Consider the following 21,367-nt stretch of genomic DNA (forward strand, 5'->3'; position numbering starts at 1 on the left):
CTTGTAATGGGGCTTACTATGGGGCTTACTAATGGGGTGATGTTTTTTATTTTTGTTTTTTTTAAAAAAAAAAACTGTAAGGTAATTTGTTTTAGGCTTGATGTTATAGTTTTCATATGTTTCCCATTTCAAATTAGTTAAAACATTATTCTGTTTGTTTTCAACCCCCAGAAGAAGTCTTAGGGACCACTAAAGGAGAAGTAGGGGAACTCATGTGCCAATGGGCTATCTTTGCCCACCTCTGATGCAAAATAAAACAATTTAAAAAAATGAATACACCATAAGTTTGGGAAGGGCACTCAAAAACTGCAGATTTATTATATAGGCTTGCATGGATGTTCAGGCATCAATATTACTGAAAAATAAAAGAAATGTTTAAATAAAAATTGCAGATGCTATTGCTATATTTTACAATTTGAGTTCAAAGATTTATTGGTAGGAAGAATAAGGATTTGTGATAATGCGCAATGGTAACTTTCCTTGATCACCTCTCCACACAGTATCAAAATTACTTAATGTCATTTCAAGTTCAATCCATTCCAATAAACACAAAGGGGGGAGTAATTTACATACAGAGCTCAACATTTCCTTGGTCATAGACAGTAAGTGCACTTTTTTTTCTCCTCAAGGGAAAAAAAAGCTTTTTATAAAATAATTGCATATTTTGGTCTTTTTTTTCCCATTCACTGATGCTCTTCTATTATTATATGTTGTCAAACTAGCAATTAGAATGCATTCTCCACAAAGCAAAAATGCAGCTTTCAAGGTTTCTAAAAATCCCGGAGGATATACAGAATAGACAAAATAATGTGTGAGCTTCAAATGAAGCAATAATTAAGAAAATAAAAATAAAAGCACTGTAAAGTCAATTTTGCCAAGAAATTGCATACACCTGCAATCTTAGTGGCATCTACTAAACAATATGAACCATTCAGGAACATCTTCCTTAATGTTTTCTAACTGTAGTTTTAAGTTCACTTTATTTTCTGGTGCATGTTTTCTTTTTCAACAGTTCATCTCATTGTGTACAGCAGTTTTTATTATTCTATATATTTGCAAAAGAGCACTGATGCTTTTAAATTTGGTCTTAAAGAAGGTTCCTGAGAATACAGCCAAGGAAACAAACCAATGAATCATCAAACAAATAAACAAATAGCTCCCCAAAGAAGATGAGAAGCTGATGATCAGAATCAGGATAGATGGACTCAATAATGCTAATATTTACAATATTAAATATATGTATACAACAAGATTCAGCTTGCTCTAGTGATTAAGGGACCAGGCTAGAAACCAAAAAGACTGTGTTCTAATCCCTCCTTAAGTATGAAAGCTAACCCATAACTTGGATGACAAGTCAGTCAATCAATTCCAGGCAAAACCAGTGGATCAACAGAGTTGATCCCCAAAAAAGGAAACTTGCACTTGCAGGAAAATTGCTACGAATGCTATCTATAAACGAACACATAAATAAATAATATTTAGCACAGTTTGATTAAACTAGTGTGTATGGGAAAATGGGAGCCATATGTGAAGTCTGTTACCATATGTAAATGCCTTGCGGAGTGGCAAGGTTTTTTTTAAAATGGGAACTTTGAATAGCTTGAATTTGATGTGATTCAAGAGCTACTTGAAACACCTGCATTGTTATCCTTCAGGGAATATATAACAAGACATCACAGCTAGTGATAAGATGTCCAATGCTAAATTGCTTTTCATATTTTTTTATGTTATCTAAAAAAAAATAAGGGCTTCTTATCCTGTTTTTTTTTTTTCCCCCTGGAACAATGATTTACTCATGGCTGAGAGTGAACTTCACATGAATTCTGGCAAGAAACTGTTGAATGCCATAGATCAGAATTGTGTTTGCATCCCCTATTATAATTTACAAGTAAGCTTCCGTTAGTTCCCAGTTCTTCAATAAGAGAGCGAGAATTAAATATGCCCCTTGATATTTCATAGTCTTCATATTTTCTCCAAAATTCTAGGTAAAGCTGAAAACTTTCAAGAGAGCTTAACTATGGTTTTCTGGGACAGCTTTCATGTCATAGACCAAACTTATTCTGCAAGCAATAACTGTAGAAAGAAAAATCAAATAACCTCATATTTTAGATCTGGAGGTGTTAGTGGAGGGAGGGGTTGAGCCCTAGGCCCATACTTTGTGGGGTGCTTCAGGGCTTCACTCTTTCTCCATTCCTCATTTCTATTTAATATTTACACAAAGCCCCTAGGCCAAGTAATCAATCAGCATGGATTGCAATTTCATCACAACACCAATGATATCCATTGTACATCTCCTCCCTCTATCAAATGATGCTGTCAAAATCCTGTGTTAAATGACACAGGATCCTTTCCAGTGCCTGCAGGCTGAAAATTTGGATGGGGAAGAACAAACTTTGGTTCAATCCTGGCAAGACTGGGTTGTGTGAAGACCACACAGTTCCAAGGATTTTCCATTTTTAATTGTGCATGAGGGTGTACTTTCCAGTCAGAATTGTTACACAATTTGTGGTTCCTCCTTGACTCTTGGCTCCTGTTCAAACAGCAGGTGGCAGCTGTGGCTGGGATGGCTTTTGTACAGATTGATTTTTTTCACCAACTGTATCTATCCTCAGACTGGGAAGGCTTCCTCATAGTGACTCACGCCTTACTCACCTTCTGTTTAGATTATGCAAAGTGCTGTACATGGGATTGCCTTGGAAGAGCACCTGGAAGCATGCTGAGCCAGAAAACAGTGATGTGGGCAGTTTTGGAGTTCCTGTTGCAGTTGTGTAACACTGCAGCTCTGTGACATGCAGTATTCCCAGTAGGCTTCCAGGTACCATTCAAGGTGCTGGTCATCATCTATGAAGCCCTTCATGGTATAGAGCCAACTTTCTTCCATTGTTTCTTCATAACGCAAAAGATCTAGCAGAGAAGACATTGTCCAAGTCCCTTCTATCCAGCAATGCTGTCTTGGTAGATCCCAGAGTCATGCCTTCTTGGTGGCAATGAAATGTACAGAGATGTAAATCATAAAAAAGAAAAAGAAAAAAGGAAGAAAATACAGACGGTATTTCCTCTGTATTGCCAACATGAGATGTAATTTAAAAATATATTTGTGTGCCACTATAGTCCTATTAGAGCAAGAATCAGCAAACTTCCTCTGTACAGGACCAAAGGTCATGCCGCTACCACCATTTTCACTCATGATGAGATGATGATGTCTTTCTTTTGCAGGTTGAATGAATATTTTTAGGACCACAGGCTAGATAATTTATGATGGCAGGTCATACCTGGTCTATTGGCTCAGTGTTGCCAAACCCTGCATTAGAGAAAATCAAGGAGATATACTTTTAGCTATTTCATAAAGAAATCCACAAAGTCTATTAGCTTCAAATAACAATGGCTTCGGGTAAAATTTTTGGTAGGGTAAAGAGAATTTTTAACTGTTCCTGCAGAGTTTTAACTGTAGATTTTGCAGGCTAAGATTGACGACATTCAGTTTTACAATGCTAGTTCAATTATGTCTGTTTAAGAACATTATTTCACTTTTGCTACTTTGCTCATTATTCTTCATAACAAAATCCAATTCATTGCTTCTGTGGAGGGATATGAACCTCCCAAGGTATATAAAGTAAATGAGTCTGATTTCCTGTACTAAATATGCACCGAACAACAATTCTTCCCTAGATAACATGATACAAACCAATAATGAAAAGCTACAATTTGGGACAAATAGGAAATATATTTTCTAGCTCATCTAGTTTCACTCAGGTCAATAATCTCCTCAATGGTTTCATTGCATTTATTTGTGTTTCTCTCTCTTTCTCCATCTCATTTTAAGTTTTTTGAAAACAGGAAATTATCTCCTTTTTGAGAGATCAATGTCTTCCTGCATCTTTCCTGCAACAGTAAGATTAGAATGAAAGGAAAACTACTTATATAATAATAATAATAGTAAAGTTGGAAGGGACCTTGGGGGTCATCTAGTCCAACCCCCTGCTCGGGCAGGAAACCCTACACCATTTCGGACAAATGGCTGTCCAGTCTCTTCTTAAAAACTTCTAGTGTTGGAGCATTTACTGCTTCTGGAGGCAAGCTGTTCCACTGATTAATTCAGGTGCTTTGGAAAATAGCTTAATTCCCTCTTCTTTATGGCAGCCCCTGAGATATTGGAATACTGCTATCATGTCCCCCCTTGTCCTTCTCTTCGTTAAACTAGACATACCCAATTCTCGCAACCGTTCCTTATATGTTTTAGCCTCCAGTCCCCTAATCATCTTTGTTGCTCTTCTCTGTACTCTTTCTAGAGTCTCAACATCTTTTTTACATCGTGGTGACCAAAACTGGATGCAGTATTCCAAGTGTGGCCTTACCAAGGCATTGAAGAGTGGTATTAATACTTCACGTGATCTTGATTACGTGGTGCATTTGGCCCAAGATATTTCATAATATTGTAATATATTATAAGATAATGTACCATATTTTGTGGTGGCTCCCATTTCAATAAGCTATGCCAGGTAAAAAGAGGGAGAAAGATGTTTGTTCCTGAACAAACAGCTATTCCACATTGTTACCTGACCACAATAATTTTATTACAGCCTTTGAGCTATCCAAACAGTTTTCATTTCAGTAGGTCATGATAAGATTATCTTTTTTGTTCTTTTTCTATCTATTTTGGTTGTGGGTTTCAGAATGTAAATTTGGAAGACGGGATCTGACTATTGGTATATGTAAATGAAAAAAACTATAGTCTTTTCAATTATAGAGCTGGCAATAGCGATAGATAGATAGATAGATAGATAGATAGATAGATAGATAGATAGATAGATAGATAGATAGATAGACAGACAGATAGGTAGATAGAAAGACAGACAGATAGGTAGATAGAAAGACAGACAGATAGACAGACAGACATAGGTAGGTAGGTAGGTAGGTAGGTAGGTAGGTAGATAGATAGATAGATAGATAGACAGACAGACAGACAGACAGACAGACAGACAGACACTTTATAGAGGTAATAATTATGTGACTGTTATTTTGCATTTTTAATGGATCAGGGTTTTTCTAAAGATTTTAATCCTGTCTTTATTATTTTTATAATTAATTTAAGGTAATAACCATACCTAATACTCCTTCTTCTGACTATTTTCTCTGTAGAAACAACACTGTGAGGTGAGAAAGACTGGCCCTAAGTTATCCATCAAACCCCAAGAAAGAGTAGTAAACACCACCATCAGGAAATACAATCAAATGTTGCAGAAGTTGATAAGTGCTTCAAATAGTTGGTAATATGTCATGATCATAAAGGATAGTGAGCCATGATCTGCCCAAAGGACTTTCCCATCTAGCCTTCTGTTATTATAGTAGCATATCACTTGGAGGCCTTGGAAAATTTTCAAACAGTTTTTGGTGGGTGAATAATAGAAAGAACCCTAACTTTGTTTTTTGTGTGGAGCTTATAAAACAAAAATTAAATGGCAAGAGTCAGCTGGCAGGTAATCTTCTAATTCTACTTTCCCCGAAATAGTCAAACAATGAATTATATTGTCATCAGAATTGCCAGTTTATGTGCTAATCAGATTATTTTCAGAAGTAAAATTAATCATTTCATTAGATGAAGTAATCTAATTGTGAATATTTAGAAATATCTATCTATCTATCTATCTATCTATCTATCTATCTATCTATCTATCTATCTATCTATCAGTCCTACTGTTTTCAACCTAATATTAAAATGAATTAGAACTAAAGTTTTAGAGATGGCATTGAAGAGATTATCATATCTTGAATATCTCATCAAAGCTTTTCAAGGTCAATGCTAAACACATGAATCTAATTAAGAAAACAAATTGTCAATTCTGCAATAAAGCTGGCTGAAGCCATCTTGCTCGTTTTCAGTTGCCACAAGAAGGGGGGAGGAATAGGGAGATTTATGTTAGTCTAAACAATTCTCTGTCCCATGGAAACCAAGGTCATTCTTGTTCGTTAGACTGGGGAGTGAGCATTATGTTAGAAAGCCCGCCAAACTATTCTATTGGAAAATGTAGTTCATTGCATAGTTTCTGGGGAGGGAAGTTAACTTTGTAATAATGTACCTTTTTGGTGGGAACTTTAGTCTTGGTTTTACTTTTGATCATGCCAATACTTTGTAGCCAATAAACATGTTCTTAGAAAAAAACTCAAGCCTCAGAGTTCTGTTTTAGTTGGCCTCATCTATCAGAACGATGACACAAATATTAAAATGTAATCAGGGATTCAACTATTTAAACTAGATTATAGAAGAAATTGAGCTGAATCGGGGATTCAACTATTTAAACTAGATTATAGAAGAATTTGAGCTGAGCTTCTGTCAAAGAGAAGTTTTCTACAGTACTATAGTTAAGTGAATTTAAAAAGTAATTCTGAATGTTTTATGGATATTCTGAAGACAGAGCCAAGTCACTTTAGCAAGATTGTTACCTCTCCATCTGCTTTGCCAAGAACATTTGGCAAACTCCAATCATCTTGCTTCCCATCAGCTAGCACTGCATTTTAAAACTTAACATCTAAGAAACTCTTCCCTTTTAATAGTCAGGATGCATCTTAAGTAACTTTTCTTGTTTGCTATTTGGGCATAATGAGTTTTGAAAAAAAAACTTTCTGATGATTTTGAAAACCATTCACTAATTACTGATGATGTCTGTGATTTAATGATAATATTCAGCTTTCTTGTTTGGGCTATAGATATAGGCAAGTAATTCACCATCAGTAATTTATCTGGCATATTTAGCCATTTGTTCTAAACTTGTATCATGCGGATATAAATATATCCTTTATTATTTTATTTTATTATTTATTATTTTATTTTTTGTTTATTGCTTCTATCAGTAACATTTTATTAACTTAAGTATTCTTTATTTAGGTGAATTATCTACCTAAAAAGATAGCAAAAAAAAAAAAAAAAAGACCTTGGAGCTTTTTAAAGATTCTTTTAAAAAGAAAAGAAATTTGTACATAGGGTATTTTGCCTTCACTGTAAACTGGGAACAGTCCCTTCCACTCTTTTTCAGGCTTTTGTTTCTGAGAACACAGCATTCCCCTTTCAAGCCACACACCTGCAATTTATCACAATAAACCAGATCATGCCCTATTTGAGCTCTTCCCTGACACTGGCAGCCCTTTTGCTGGTTCTAGTTAGAGTCAAGCAAGCTAAGCAATGGTAATTATTTTTGATTGGTGAATCAACAGCATCCTCAATAGCGACTTTCCCTCCTGTGTGTGTGTTTGCTCCATCACTTTGATAGTCTTTTCCACATCTTCCACTGCCAGGTTCTCTTACCGTATATGTAGTGGTGGGATTCAAATATGTGAACAACTGGTTCTCTGTTTGGATGCCACTTTCAGAAGTCCATTCTGGGCCTGGGCAACAAAAAATTAACTACCTGTTCAGCCAGTGCGAACTGGCTGAATTCCACCACTGCGTATATGCCTTTCCAGGGATAATGTTGTCATTGCTGCTACAAAGTTTATCGTTCCCATTCTAAGCAGAAGACACCAGCAGAAGGCCCATCTCTTCACCACAAGTCACTCTGCAACAGGTTCATGTAGAATTCAAGCATATTCAAGGAAACATAAGAGTAGATTAAAAAAATAAATAAACCAGGCTAGGTTAGTTCCATCTCAATGGCAAAAGCAAAGCAAACTAAATCTAAATTAGGGATTTAAAAGAATTCCATCACATATTGTATTGGGAGATAATTTGGCTAAAGTACAGTTTTGAAGGCAAAGGAATAGCCTTTTAAACTATGATGTCTGATCAGCTTCCATTTTCTGTCAAGTATCTCACAGGCTCCTAACTTTGTTTAGCTGATCTTTAAGAGGCCTTTGTAATTCAATGTCTTCCTCTACAGTCAGTCCAGGAAGGGCCACAGAATAAGTCACAGTGAGGCACAAATGTGGCTCAAAATATGAGCAGATAAATGAAACAGATTTGTCCAGCCTATAGTAGAAAGGACTGCAGCAGTAATTAAGAGAATAAGTCCTGGCTGTCCTTCTGTAAAATGATTCAAAAAATCAAATGCTAATGATCACAGATTTGGTAGCTTCTAATGCAGATATGCCTCCTATGTTAGCTTGGAGAAGCATAGCAGAGGGAGATAAAATATAGCTACAAGGTTGTCTAATTTCTTAAGAGGAAGCCATAAATACAGAGGTCAGGCACAGCACATCATTGGGAAAAGTCTAATAAAGAAGTCTCATGTTTTGCTCAACTTTGTCAGTATAAGCCGGATACTAAGGTCGGGCCCATAAAACAGATTAATTGTTCTTAAGAAATGACAAAGTCAAGGGGAATATTAAAGGTTCTGTTTCACTAGGGATAGGACCTATATATTTCACAAAAGTAATTAACCACTGAAGAAAGCTTATACCAATCCTACAGATTCACGTCGGAAAAGTAATGCCTCGAGGCATATCAAATTCTTGATGGTAGCTTAACTACAGATCATCAGTAAGCTTCTTATCTCTTCACACCTTGGGGATACTTCAAACGTTCCTTCAAGAATAACATGAACTGGGGGTCATATTTAGCACTTCTAAGGATTGTCCAAGATTATGACCCGACCAGGCCAAAAATAAATAAATCATAGCCACTCACACTGCAGGGAATGTTTTAAGAAAGCAAAGCAGTGGAACATGGCAAGTATAACAGTGCTTTAGAAATGCTAACTCATCCTGAATATTTATTTAAAACTGAAAAGCCTTTCCTAATATCACTTTCCCCTGAAATATCTGTTCAATGTTTCAGGGAATGGTGGAACTTTATGATAGAGTTGACCATTTAGCCAGGTCTTGTGGAACAACTACATTAGTGTTTGGTGGAATATCCTGGGTTACATGGATATACAATTCTCTTTTTAAGTTAGGCTGGAAAATGACAAGGCTATTTCTTCATAATAGTCAGTTTTCTTTAAAGGAAATAAGGAAAGGTATCTACATTAACAAATTGCTGGAGATTTTGGTGGTGGTGGTTGAGTTAGCACGGTATCATAGGCTCATGCAATGTTTCAGCAACAAAAAATGAAAAGAAAAAAGAAAATGAATTTCAAAATCAAATGGAGTTATATTGTATGATCCCGATTCATTTGTTTACTATCAAATCTGCATTTATATCAGTGCTGTAAAGAAAAACAGACATAAGTTGTATCTCAAATGCTGAGTCTTTATTGGAAATATTTTGTAACTTTCTTGATTAGTAAACAGAGATTTTATTTTCTTTAACTTCTGAGGGATAATCAAAAATATACATTGCAGTTACAGATATGTTTCTTACGGCAGGTTGTGAATCAGTTTTCCATGGCTGCCTTTAATATGACACTTCAAGGAATCTCTCCCCTCCTTCCCCCTACCTCTTTAGGTCTCAGACCCAAACTCTGAAACTTCAAAGAAATAGAATCTCCACAGCTTCAAAGTAATTGTTTGCTTTTAAGTCTCAATAATATGTATTCTGTGAAATTAGTTTTTTTTTCCCCTGCACATAACTGTTGTTGGAGAAGCAAAGTGTTGTGAGGTGGGGAGTGCAGTTAATACACTTTTTAAAAAATCCAAATGTTGTCCCAGATTCAACAAGTTGGTAAATTCTAAGCTGTAAAACATGCTTAATCATATTGACTTTGGTTGCTGGAGGGGTGACCAGAGATAAGGGTCTAGAGCAGGGGTGTCAAACTCGCAATGTCACATGATGTGCCATGAGGTATCACAACTTTTTTTCCATTGCCAGCAATGGGGTGGGTATGGTTTCGGCATGACACATCCGGCCTGTGGCATGACATATTCAGCAGCTTGACAACCCTGGTCTAGAGCCAAATTGTGGCCATTGGCATAAAATGCAGAGTTCAGTACTTAGAAGACACTGCATATTATCTTCATGTGCAGAGATGAGAGCATGCTTTCAAGGATTTAGTTGAGTCAGAATACTTTATTTCAGTGATTCTCAACCTTTTCTTCACCACAAATCCACTTTAAATACCTTTGTGGCCATGGACCATGGCCAAGGACCCCCAAAACCTAACTCAAGATTTAAATCACAACATTTCTTCCACACTTCGCAGACCCCCTGTGATGACATTGTGGCCTCCCAGGGGCCTATAAACCAAATATTGAGAACCATTGCTTTGGATTTCATTTAAGATAAAAGGAACTTTGTTCTGACCTAGATGGATTGATAAAAGAAAGGGAATTGTACACATTGCCTAGAGTTTCAAAGTACATTTTGAACTTGCTAGTACCAAGATTCCATCCAGTAATTTTTCATAACTTTGTATAAAGATCAATGCCCTTGGTTTTTATCCATCCAGGTTTACATCTGTAGAATGCCAATTCCACTCATAATATGCAACTATAGATTCTGCCTTTTTCTATTTCATAGTAAAGTTCTTTGGGAACATTTCATTTAAAATTCATACTTACACCTTCTAGACCTTATCATGATCTTACTGATAAATATGTATTAAAGGAAAAGAGTAAGTCTTAAGGGAAGTTATCTCACAACACAATTATAATTACAAAATCTAAGCATTCTAATAAAATCTAGTCTGTTCAGAGTTTATGCAAGTTTTCTTAGATCTTAATTTCATCATCATTAGCATCTCCAAATATATCTTCTTGTTTTTTGCTGTTTTCACTAGAAAAAGGATATTACCGTTGGAATAAGAGATTTGCAAGAGACTGTTGCTCAGTCCTATTAAATAATATAATATCAGTCTAAACCACACAGTAATTTTATTGACTCATGGGACATTGAGCATGACTTATTTAAAGACTTCATATTTTATTTCTTGAAGTTTTCTTTTGAAATCAGTTTTACTGCCTGGTTAAAATAATTCAACAAAAGATATGCTTTTTCCAGCTAAATAAATGCTACCATCAAATGACAACATGATTTGCATTACAAAGGAAAAGAGAATTTATATGAGTTAAACTTTTGTTTGTTTTATTTTAAATATATTGTGTACTTTTTTATTTTAGTGGAAGTTTAGCAAAACAAAATACAGTCTTATTGTAAAAAACAGTGAAAGTTAAAGTTATCAATGGTCATTTTTAAACATTACATGAATGAGGAATCTATTGTCTTCTAGTTTAGTTGAATTTTAACTCCCAGAAGTGTCAACTGTCTTTGCTAATAATTAGAAAACATAAACAATGAGTGCATAAGTATTACTCACATGTCCTACTTATGTATTTTACTTAAGCATTTGATTGACCTCAATGGCAGGGCTTTTCAACCAGTGGTACGTGTACTTTGTCACCTGGCAGGTGGTACACGACCGTCCTAGAGAAGTGGTAGTGTGGGGGAGATGAATGAGCTGAAGCAGCAGCAGCACCGCACAAGCCTGAGGAAGAGACAGCCAGAGCTGCAGTGCTGTCAGAACTCGGCAGAAGCCCCAGGATCAGTGCCGGACTCCAGCTGTTTGGCACTTCCAGAAGCTGGAGGTGCCCTAAAGAGAAAAGGAAGAGGAGGGGGGAAAGAGGAGAGGATATAACAGGAGGTTTTGGAGAGAAAGGGCCAATGGGGGCTGCCCCTGCCCCATACCCTGGGCACATGAAGAGGAGGCAGCGAGCGCTCAGCATCCCTGCTGACCACTGAGAAAGAAAAAAGGCAAGAGAAGCACTTCCCTTCCCTACAGGACACCAGCACTCGTGCACTCACTGCCTTCTCTGTGCTTCCCCAGGGGGCTGGCTCCAGGGTTGCCCCATGGATCTAAGGCTGAGTGCATTCTGGCTTTGATGCTCCCATCAGTAGATCAACTCCACACCCACTTACTGACCTAGCCTCACTGCTGCCAGGCTTCCCTTTCACTGGGACCACCCTTGCCTGCATGGGATAGCTATGGCCAGTGGCAGAATGGCCACCAGCAGTGCTGGCAATCTCTCCCCCTCCCATTATCTATTCCTGAACGTGGAGGAAGGAAAGAGAAGCAGGGAATGAAGGAAGGAAGGAAGGAAGGAAGGAAGGAAGGAGGAAAGAAGGAAGGAAGGAAGGAAGGAAGGAAGGAAGGAAGGAAGGAAGGAAGGAAGGAAGGAAGGAAGGAAGGAAGGAAGGAGCTGGGAAAGGGACTGCCTTCTGAGTGCTTCTCAGGTTTATTTTTTTTAGCTGCCAGAGGCTCCAGGCAGGAGGCTTTACATTTTGACCCCTCTCCCCTGTCATTGCCTCTGTGTGGTTTTCAGCTCATCTCTCCCAGACCCGTGCATGTATTTGTGTGTGTATGTGTGTGTGTGTGTGTGTGTGTGTGTGTGTGTGTGCGCCCGCACATGTGGGGTGGTCTCACTCCTTGTAGCCCCACATTGTGTTATTGGGGAAGAAAAGAATGGAAAAGATAAGAAAAACTGCAATGGGAGCTTCTTGCAGCCTTCCACTGGTCTGGGGGCGGAAGCTAAGAGCTACAGGGCATGATGAGATTAGTGGCACATTGAGAAAAAGAAACAAGTAGTCCAAGAAAACAGCTTTCATTAGTTTGCAGCCTGTCATCACAGAAGGTCTCTGTTGGGGGCATGGGGCTGCAAGGGTGAGACCCTCCCCCGCCCACCTACCCGCTCACGCACGTATACACACACACATACACACAAACATGTGCACAGGTCTGGTAGAGGTGAGCTGAGAGCCACACAGAGGCAACAACAGGGGAGTGAGGTCGAAATGTGAAGCCTCTGCCCACCGCTGCTAGCCTGCTGCCACCTCTGCCTAGATCCTCTGGCAGTTTAAAATAAAAAAGCAGGGGAGGGAGGGAGGGAGGGAGGGAGGGAGGGAGGAAGGAAGGAAGGAAGGAAGGAAGGAAGGAAGGAAGGAAGGAAGGAAGGAAGGAAGGAAGGAGATTATAATGAGAGGGAGGGAGAATCTGAGGGAAGTCCTGTCTCAGCACTTGGCCACGACCAGCCCTGCTGCCTTTTTGCCATCCCCTTGTCCCCTCATCCTGACTCTCCTGATGGTCTCCCATCCTATCGCTGAGGATGCTTTGGTTACAAAGCTAGGTCTCCTGGCATGGAGAGGGATTGGGCCTCCCTCTGACCCACACATTTTGCTCTCCCGCACACACCATGAGCAACCTGGCCAAGGAGAGTGAGCCAAGCAGCAGCAGCCTTGAGGAGGAGGTAAGCCCAGCCAGACAGCCCCTTGGGGAACACTGGGCTGAGCTGAGCTCTTGCCCTCCACTGCCCAGGGCTCTGGGCAGCCTGCATCACTGGGGTCCTCCGTGTGGCCTGAGAGCAAAGGAACTGCCACCGAAGAAATTAAAACTGGTACTTTTCCCTTTTTTAAAATAGTTTGTAACATTTTATTAGATTATGGAGTAAAATACAAAAATACAGAAGCAAATAGTAGGACACAGTGGGGAGGAAGAAGGAGGGAAAAGTGAGGGTGAGAAGGGAAAAGGAAAAGGCATTGACTTCCGACTTCTTCTGTTGCAATAGAATGAAGCATTAACATCAAACCTCAACTTTTTACTTTTCCATAATAGTATAAACTAGCCATTTCTATAACAACAAATGAATCTAACCAGTAAAACCCCAAATTCTGCCACCTTTTTTCAGTCATCAAGTTTTTGACACTTTGCTAAGCACTGGTGGTACTTGAATATTGCCATGTCCTAAAAGTGGTACAATCTGTGAAAAGATTGAAAAGCCCTGCTCTATGGATGCAGAAGATCTAGAAAATACAAGTAATTTGCTGATTTAGTAGTAATCTTCCCAAGTTGTACATTTTTCCCCCCAAAAAACATTCTGATCCAAGAACACAAATGTTTTGGCTTTATAATAGAGTAGTAGTTTTTAGAAAAGTCCTAGGTTTATCTACTCATCACCAATTTCCAAGCTAGCCAGAAGTTGCTATTTTCATGGCTTCTGCCTTTGTTCCACTTTGTACTGCATCTCATAGTTTAGCCACAACTACTCTACTTACAGTGTCCAAGTAGACACCGTCCATATCCAGCAAATGTGACTGACATCAGTCCAACTTGTATTTTCAGTTGCCATATAGAAATTGCTTTCAGAGATTGATTAGATTGAAAATTCAGAACGTAAAATATTGAACTGACACTTAGCTTTCATTTTAGCTATACAGTGTGTGAATCATGGATGCAGCAGGTATGTCTGTGAACGACTGAAGACAAAGTAGTTGGCCTGTGTTTTGGAAGTTCTAGAGATTCTATAGAAAAAAATTTAATATTCAAATTTCAAACTTTTCAAAATTTAAAGTTATCTATTTTATGTATTCATTTATGTGGAATAAAATGGTTTACTTCCTGAAAAATAATACTAGAAACTTAAAAGGACAAGGAAGGGGGATCACAGCTAGCCTACATTTCTTTCTTCTGTAGGGATTTGGTTTTGTTCATCTGTTTACAATCACTGATTAAGTGCCAAGAAAGAGAAACTCTCAGAAGTTGGATATTTGTATTTGGGAAATAACAAGCCACCACAGTAGACTAAAGGCACATGCTATACACACATGTGATAAAATATATTATGTTATGAACTTTTATTGTGAACACGAATCTCATGCAATATGGAGAGTGGCATTGAAACTCCAAAAATGGCCCACATGGAAAGCCTGTATTTGAAAAGAGAGCAGGAGAGATGAAGCAGTCACTTGAAAACAAAACTAATACCAAAACTTAAAAAAAAAAAAAAATCAGCGTAAGAAGAAATTAACACATACAATCAAATATTTTCAAGTAGAGCGTTAAAAACTCTATGTTTTTATACTAAACTATGGGCCCTTTGGCACCTCATTATATTGGAATTCATGTTAATTCAGTACTTAGCTGAACAGGCATTTATTCTTACAAGTTCTCCTTTTTTCCCCTGAAATTCCTAGTAACAGAACCACAATATTTTATTTTTGCATGTGTAGTATCCGATATTTTTTTTAAAAAAATGGGGAGCATTTTTGGATTGGAAGCTCTCATAAATAATGCCTCTGATCCCTTCTTCTCTCTGACACCCCACAGTGCTTGATATACTACTGAAGTACATCTAGTTTCAAGCCAAAAGGAGAAAGAGATTTTCCTCTTACTCTTCCCTGATGTCAGCAAGTCTAAGCAAACACACCAGCTGTCCAAAGAATAAATCAAAATGATGGGGAATATGTGAATATCACATATTCAATTAAGGAGGCTACCGATCCAATTTAGCACATATTTTCACGTTTTCAGAATAAGCACTGCTATTTCCTGACACTTGGGAAAATATAGTGTGGTCTGGCTTGAGATAATCCAGATGGATGTGTGTCTAGTTCTCCAACCTAGTTTATTTTAATTTGTTGCCCACTTTATTGCAAAAAAAAAAAAAAAAAAAAAATCAGAATTTGTTCTTCATCCATGATCTTTAGGAATAAGAGCCCATTTATTTTTAATACACAAGAAGAAAACAAAAGATTGATTTCTTTGGTCAATAAAAAAAAGCAATCATTGGTTAAAATGTGTAACAGTAAACCTTTATAAGGAAAATCAGTGTGGCAAATAGGGCACAGGTTTTTGTTTTTTTTAAAAAAATACTTATTGATTTGTCCATTATTTTGGTAGACAAAAACATATGAAATGGATATAGGATTTTATTCTCTATGTGCAGATCCTTGTATTTTACCTAGAATATGATATCCATGTCAAAATTAATTATTGAAAGGAATAAAGTTACAGATGTCTCCATGCAAAACTGACACAGGTTAAAGTTCCTGGCAGGTTGCCTTTGGAAGTTTCAGAGTTCTTGGAGCAAATAAACATTCAAAATATTGAGATGACCAGACTTGCGAAGAAATCCCATTGAATGACTCTCAATTATTTCTATTCTTTACTGTTTCTTTAAATAGGGAGAGAAACATCAGCCATTTGCAGGCTAAGTTTTCATATTGATGGCCACTGGGTGCCGCTGTTTTGCTGCAGAGAAGAACACTTGAAACATTATTTTTGTGGCATTAATATATGTATTTGGATGGCTATAGCATGAATCTCATAGCTGAATTATGTTATCATCTTTAAGAACACCTAGTAACAAAGACCAATTCATACTTTTCTGAAAGAAGTATATTACTTTTATATAGAATTATGCATTTGTAGGTGCAGAGATAACATTTTCAATTCAATGTTGACATGGATTGAATATCTGATATTATTCCAAAGCATGCTAAATTCAAAATAATCAGATTCCAATCTTCAATCCTGTTGTCAAAGTACTTGGCTGTAAACCCACTGGAATTTTATGAAGACAGTCATTTGACAAAAATGTAGACCACTTTTACTCAGTATGCATGTGTTTAATATACAACTCTCATTTTTCCTGCCCAGTTATATAAATTTAAATACAGGCAGTGTATATGACAGAATATCACTGGTAATTCTATGGTTAATGTTTGCTATATGTTGGTATGCATGCTGGGAAACATAATGTCAATCAGAACAGTGTAGCAATTCTAAAACAAAATCTAATGTGCATTGGATAAAAATAAATAACATGACTAAGCTGGCATTCTGTTCTATCATGATATCTTTCTCAGGAGATAAATAGAATCATTAAAGCTAGCAGTGATTCATAGCTTTATTTTATAAGAATTTGTCTTCCCATATCTTTAAAGACATCCAAATTAACTTCTTGTGGCAGGAAGGAATCTGGGAGGTCTTTTAGTCCAATCCTCTGGTCAAGAAGGAAACCCTATATGATTTCAAACAAATGGCTGTCCAGTCTCTTTTTAAAAGCCTTCAGCCCACAGTTTCTGGAGGTAAGCCATTCCACTGGTTTATTGTTTTCACTGTTAGGAAATTTCTCCTTAGTTTTGGGTTGCTTCTCTCCTTGATTAATTTCCACCCATTGCTTTTTGTCCTGCTTTCAGGTGCTTTGGAAAATTACCCTCTGTTCTTTGTGGCAGCCCCTCAGATATTGGAACACTGCTATCATGTCAAGAACACTGCTATCATGTCAATGATAAACTGCTATTCTCTTTCCTATTACAGAATAAGAAATAGCAAACCAAAAATTTAAAACACAAGAAGAAAAAAGAAATGTAACTTTATGCCAACATATTTAAGTTACATATTTTTCTGTCCTTACACACTGTCCTTGCTTTCACCACTTCCACGATCTGACTCATGCACTGACTTTTGCTCTTCAAATTTCTCACATCTTTTTTGAGGAGCTCATCACCTCTTTCCAATTATGACTTTCCCAGCCTTCTCCTTCCTCATATCCCCCATTCACTTTTCTTTCACTTTGATTGACCCTCATGAATTCTCTCTATATGACCCTCATCTCAATGTACTTCTTTCATTCTGATAATTCACTCTAGTATTCAGTCCATGTTCATTCAGCATCCAATCACCTCTGACTCTGTTTTTTCTTTTATGCATACACTCCAACACATCCAACTCCCAGTTCTATACAACAAAGTGTGAAGAAGCACATTTTTATATGCAGCCATTTTTATCAAGGCACAGAATTTTAATAACTTCACTATGAATGGAATGTATAATATGGACATTCCATTTGCACGTTCTATGAATGGAATGTACAGTATAGCTATCTATTCCATTCATTAACTCTGCTAAAATCTAGGTTGCTAATTTTCCATGCAAAAAAATATTTCTATTTCTATAGTTCTATTTTTCTACCCTGTGCTTACAGTAGAGGTAGTCCTCGACTTATGACCACAATTGATCCCAACATTTCTGTTGCTAAGTGAGACAGTTGTAAAGTGAATTTTGCCCCATTTTACGACCTGTCTTGCCACATTTGTTAAGTGAATCACTGCAGTTGTCAAGTTAGTTACATGGCTATTAAGTGAATCTGGTTTACCCATTGATTTAGCTTGTCAGAAGGTCGCAAAAGGTGATCACATGGCCCAGACACAGTGCAATTGTCATAAACATGAGTCAGTTGCCAGGCATCTGAATTTTGATCACATGACCATTGGGATGCCTTAACAGTGATAAATGTGAACAATGGTCAGTGGGGTCACTTTTTTTCAATGCATTGTAACTTCAAATGATCATTAAATGGATTGTTGTAAATCGAGGACTACCTACAGTATACTGTATTTCTCCCCTCCCCTTTGGGGTACTAGTTTTGAGATGATTTTCTTGCTACAATATAGCAAATGGAATTGGTATGAAGTTTTGATCTGGTTTTTTATTTTCCCTAGTTAGTCTCTCAGCATCACTCTGCAATTCCCTGGGCTTGCTTGCTAACCTGAAAAAAAAAAAAAAAGCCCATAAGAGGAGTAATAGTGTCTTCTCTTTCACTGAATAGAATGAGAGGCTTTGGATCAATGGAGAGTTTCAGTAAAAAAAAAAAAAAGAGGAGTCCATAATATTCTTCCATTTTACTATTTTACAACTGACATACATATTAAGAAAAAAAATATCTCCAAAATGTTTTGCTGTTCACTTATTTTTAAAGTGGTTTCCTTTCTCTCAAATGAATAGTGAGTGAGTGAAAGAAAATGCAAAAGTCCATTTCAGCATAGAGCACTAATCCTGAATCACTGAAAATGCAACTTTAATGAATTGTTCAGATTGTCATGTTAGGAAGAAAGGAGAATGATTCTCTTAATGTTTTTTTTTTTTCATATCATGCATCAGTTTGTACTTCTTTGTCATATTCCCCTTTCTTGATTTTCTTTTTAGTATCAGAAAGCTTCAAAGGTTGTATAATTTTTTGTGATAAGTTCTTGATTTATTTTTCCTCAAAGGGGGGGGGAGGAGTGGTGCAGTGACTAGAACTCTGCCCCATAATTCCAGAATCACTTCATAGATGTAGTAAACATTATATGACATTGGTATGATTTTGATTTATTCATTAATAGTTTTGAATAGGAGTCTCACCTTGCATTCTGTAGAAACCGGAGAAATGCTTCAGAACTGGTGACCAAAAAGGATCTACAAGGAAACATGAACAGGGGACTTTTAAGAGAAAAAGGGTGAGTTTCTGGAACAAATGAAAGGAAACTGTTTAGCAAATTGGGCTGTTTTCTTTGTTGCCTCTGACTGAATGCATTGCTTTTTTTCCCCATGAAGAAAAGGCTTCCACCTGCAGCTGCAAGTGATCAGCTAGTAGGTGGAATCAAATTCCTCAGTCAACAGCTTACTTTAAGCCAATACACTTTATACAGAAGAAAGACAATTGAGAGATTGTGACTAGAATCAGTAACATTCCAGGCAAGCAGGAACAGGGGAGTTTTGCAAGAGAGTTTAGTGATGAGGGAGCCAACTAAGGAGTTTGGTTATTGTATGAAGAATGCAGATTCCGTAGGGACTGTCTGTTAGGTCAACCGGTTTCTAAAGAAGAAAAATAACAAAATTATTAATAATAACTATTATCAGGGTAGAGAGCCAGCAGGGAAAATGATGTTTTCCAGCTTATTGCACAAAGTACCAAATGTACAACTTTCTGCCTGTTGGGCATAAATTGAGGGTTGCACTTGGTGCAATGAGTTTCTGACTTTCAGGGAACAAAGTGGTTAAGCTGCAGCTGCTCAGAAAGGTTCAGAGGTTTATAGAGAGGACCTTCAAGGATGGTATAACTTTGTCCCATTGCCACAATAATAGCATCCTTGCTGTCAAAGAGATTGAGGGTCTTCAGGAAACTGGACTTCACTTTGAGAATAAAGAAGATGTTGCTCTAAGAATGACCTAATCATAAAACCATAGCGTTGGAAGAGATTACACAGGTTATTTAGGCTAATCTGGTTCTCAGTGTAGGGTCTACTAAAGCATCTGAGACTGATAATCAGCAAGTGAGAACTCACTACATCATGTGACAGCTTGTTGCGTTAGCTGACAATTAATACACTCAGAAAATTTCTCCTGATACCTTCATAGTTACAATCCATGGTTTCTGTAGTTTTAAACCTACAGGTTTTAGTCCTGGCAATAAAGAATGTATCTACTCCCTCAATGCTGTGACTATTCTTCAGATTTTGAAGTTTTCTATTAAGCCTCGATTTAATTATACTTTTTGAGAGTAAACATAAGCAGATTCCTTAACTGTTCCTAATATGGTTTTGTTTCCAGACCTTTTACTTATGTTAGTAGTCTGCCTTTGAACTGACTCTAGTTTTGAACAATGGTGCACAGAACTTGACATTGTATATCAAATGAGATCTAACCAGGGTGGAATACTGTAATGCAGAATCAATATTCCCAGTGATCTTGACTCTATGTTCTTGTTGAAGCATCCCAAGATTATATTTGACTTTTTAGCAGCTCTATCATATTACAGCTATTCCTCAACTTACAACAGTTCATTTAGTGTTTGTTCAAAATTACAATGACACCTAAAAGGGTGACTTATGACCATTTTTCACGCATACAACTGTTGCAGCATCCCCATGGTAAAAAATCAGACATTTGGTACCTGGTTCATATTTCTGATGGTTTCAATGTCCCAGACTCATGCGATCTCCTTTTGTGCCCTTCTGACAAGCAAAGTCAATGGGGAAGCCAGTTTCACTTAACAACCATTCTTAATTTAACAACTGCAGTGTTCCACTTAACAACTCTGGCAAGAAAGGTTGTAAAATGGGGCAAAACTCACTTAACAGCTCTCTCATTTAGCAACAGAAATTTTGGGCTCAGTTATGGTCATAAGTTGAGGACTACCTTGTGGTTCACAAAACAATCAGATCATTTTCAATATATTACTGACAGCCTTTTTCATCTTTGTGTCTTACATTTTTCCTATCCAGATGCAAAACATTATCATTTTCTCTGTTAAATTTCATCCTATTATTTTCTACTCACTGCTTAAACCTGTCTATTTTTTCAATCTTTTTTCTTCCCAGCTTCAGGTTATCTTCTGACTTTTTAACTCTCTGGCCTATGTTGTTAATAAAAATGTTGAATGGTGCATGGTCCGGAAGAGGTTCTTTCCAAACTGAAGTAAAACAATTAATGAGTACTCTTTGAGTGTGGGTGGACATGTAATTTAATGTGAGACCATCTAACAGAGGCAGCATGTAGCCTATATTTTGTCATTTTTATGGCACAGAATATCAGAAAGTATTCTTTGGAAGGCTTAAAGGTCCAATTACACAATCTGTGATCTGATATTTGATTGCCTTACTGTATATTTTGAAGCTCTATCAAAGAAGGAAAAAGTTATATGACATTTTGTTTGTGAAGAATTAACTCTGCCCCCCGTTACTTATAGCATGCTTTTCCAAATACTCACACATATACTGTCTAATAATCCATTCAAAGACCTTGCCCAGTATAGACATCAAGCTGACAGGTTACAGTTTTTCAATTGTTGTTGTTGTTGTTTCTTCTTCTTCTTCTTCTTCTTCTTCTTCTTCTTCTTCTTCTTCTTCTTCTTCTTCTTCTTCTTCTTCTTCTTCTTCTTCTTCTTCTTTCTTCTTCTTCCCCTT

General features: G+C 37.2%; 1 long non-coding RNA gene across 3 annotated transcripts; it reads right to left on the bottom strand.

Annotated features, from left to right (window-relative positions):
* Positions 1-315: 315 nt before the first annotated feature.
* LOC120317267 lies at positions 316-21,336 on the bottom strand. Of its 3 annotated transcripts, XR_005559182.1 has the most exons (4): positions 21,172-21,336; positions 18,825-18,878; positions 7,404-7,550; positions 316-3,301 (listed from the first exon to the last, which is right to left on the bottom strand). It is a non-coding gene; the product is annotated as an uncharacterized LOC120317267 (long non-coding RNA). The 3 variants fall into 3 exon arrangements; XR_005559184.1 differs by lacking the exons at positions 316-3,301; positions 7,404-7,550 and adding an exon at positions 13,423-14,563; XR_005559183.1 differs by lacking the exons at positions 316-3,301; positions 7,404-7,550 and adding an exon at positions 13,423-15,887.
* Between the last annotated feature and the right edge of the window lie 31 nt (positions 21,337-21,367).

Source organism: Crotalus tigris, unplaced genomic scaffold, assembly GCF_016545835.1.
Source record: "Crotalus tigris isolate CLP2741 ecotype Arizona unplaced genomic scaffold, ASM1654583v1 scf7180000019576.727907, whole genome shotgun sequence".
NCBI lineage: Eukaryota > Metazoa > Chordata > Lepidosauria > Squamata > Viperidae > Crotalus > Crotalus tigris.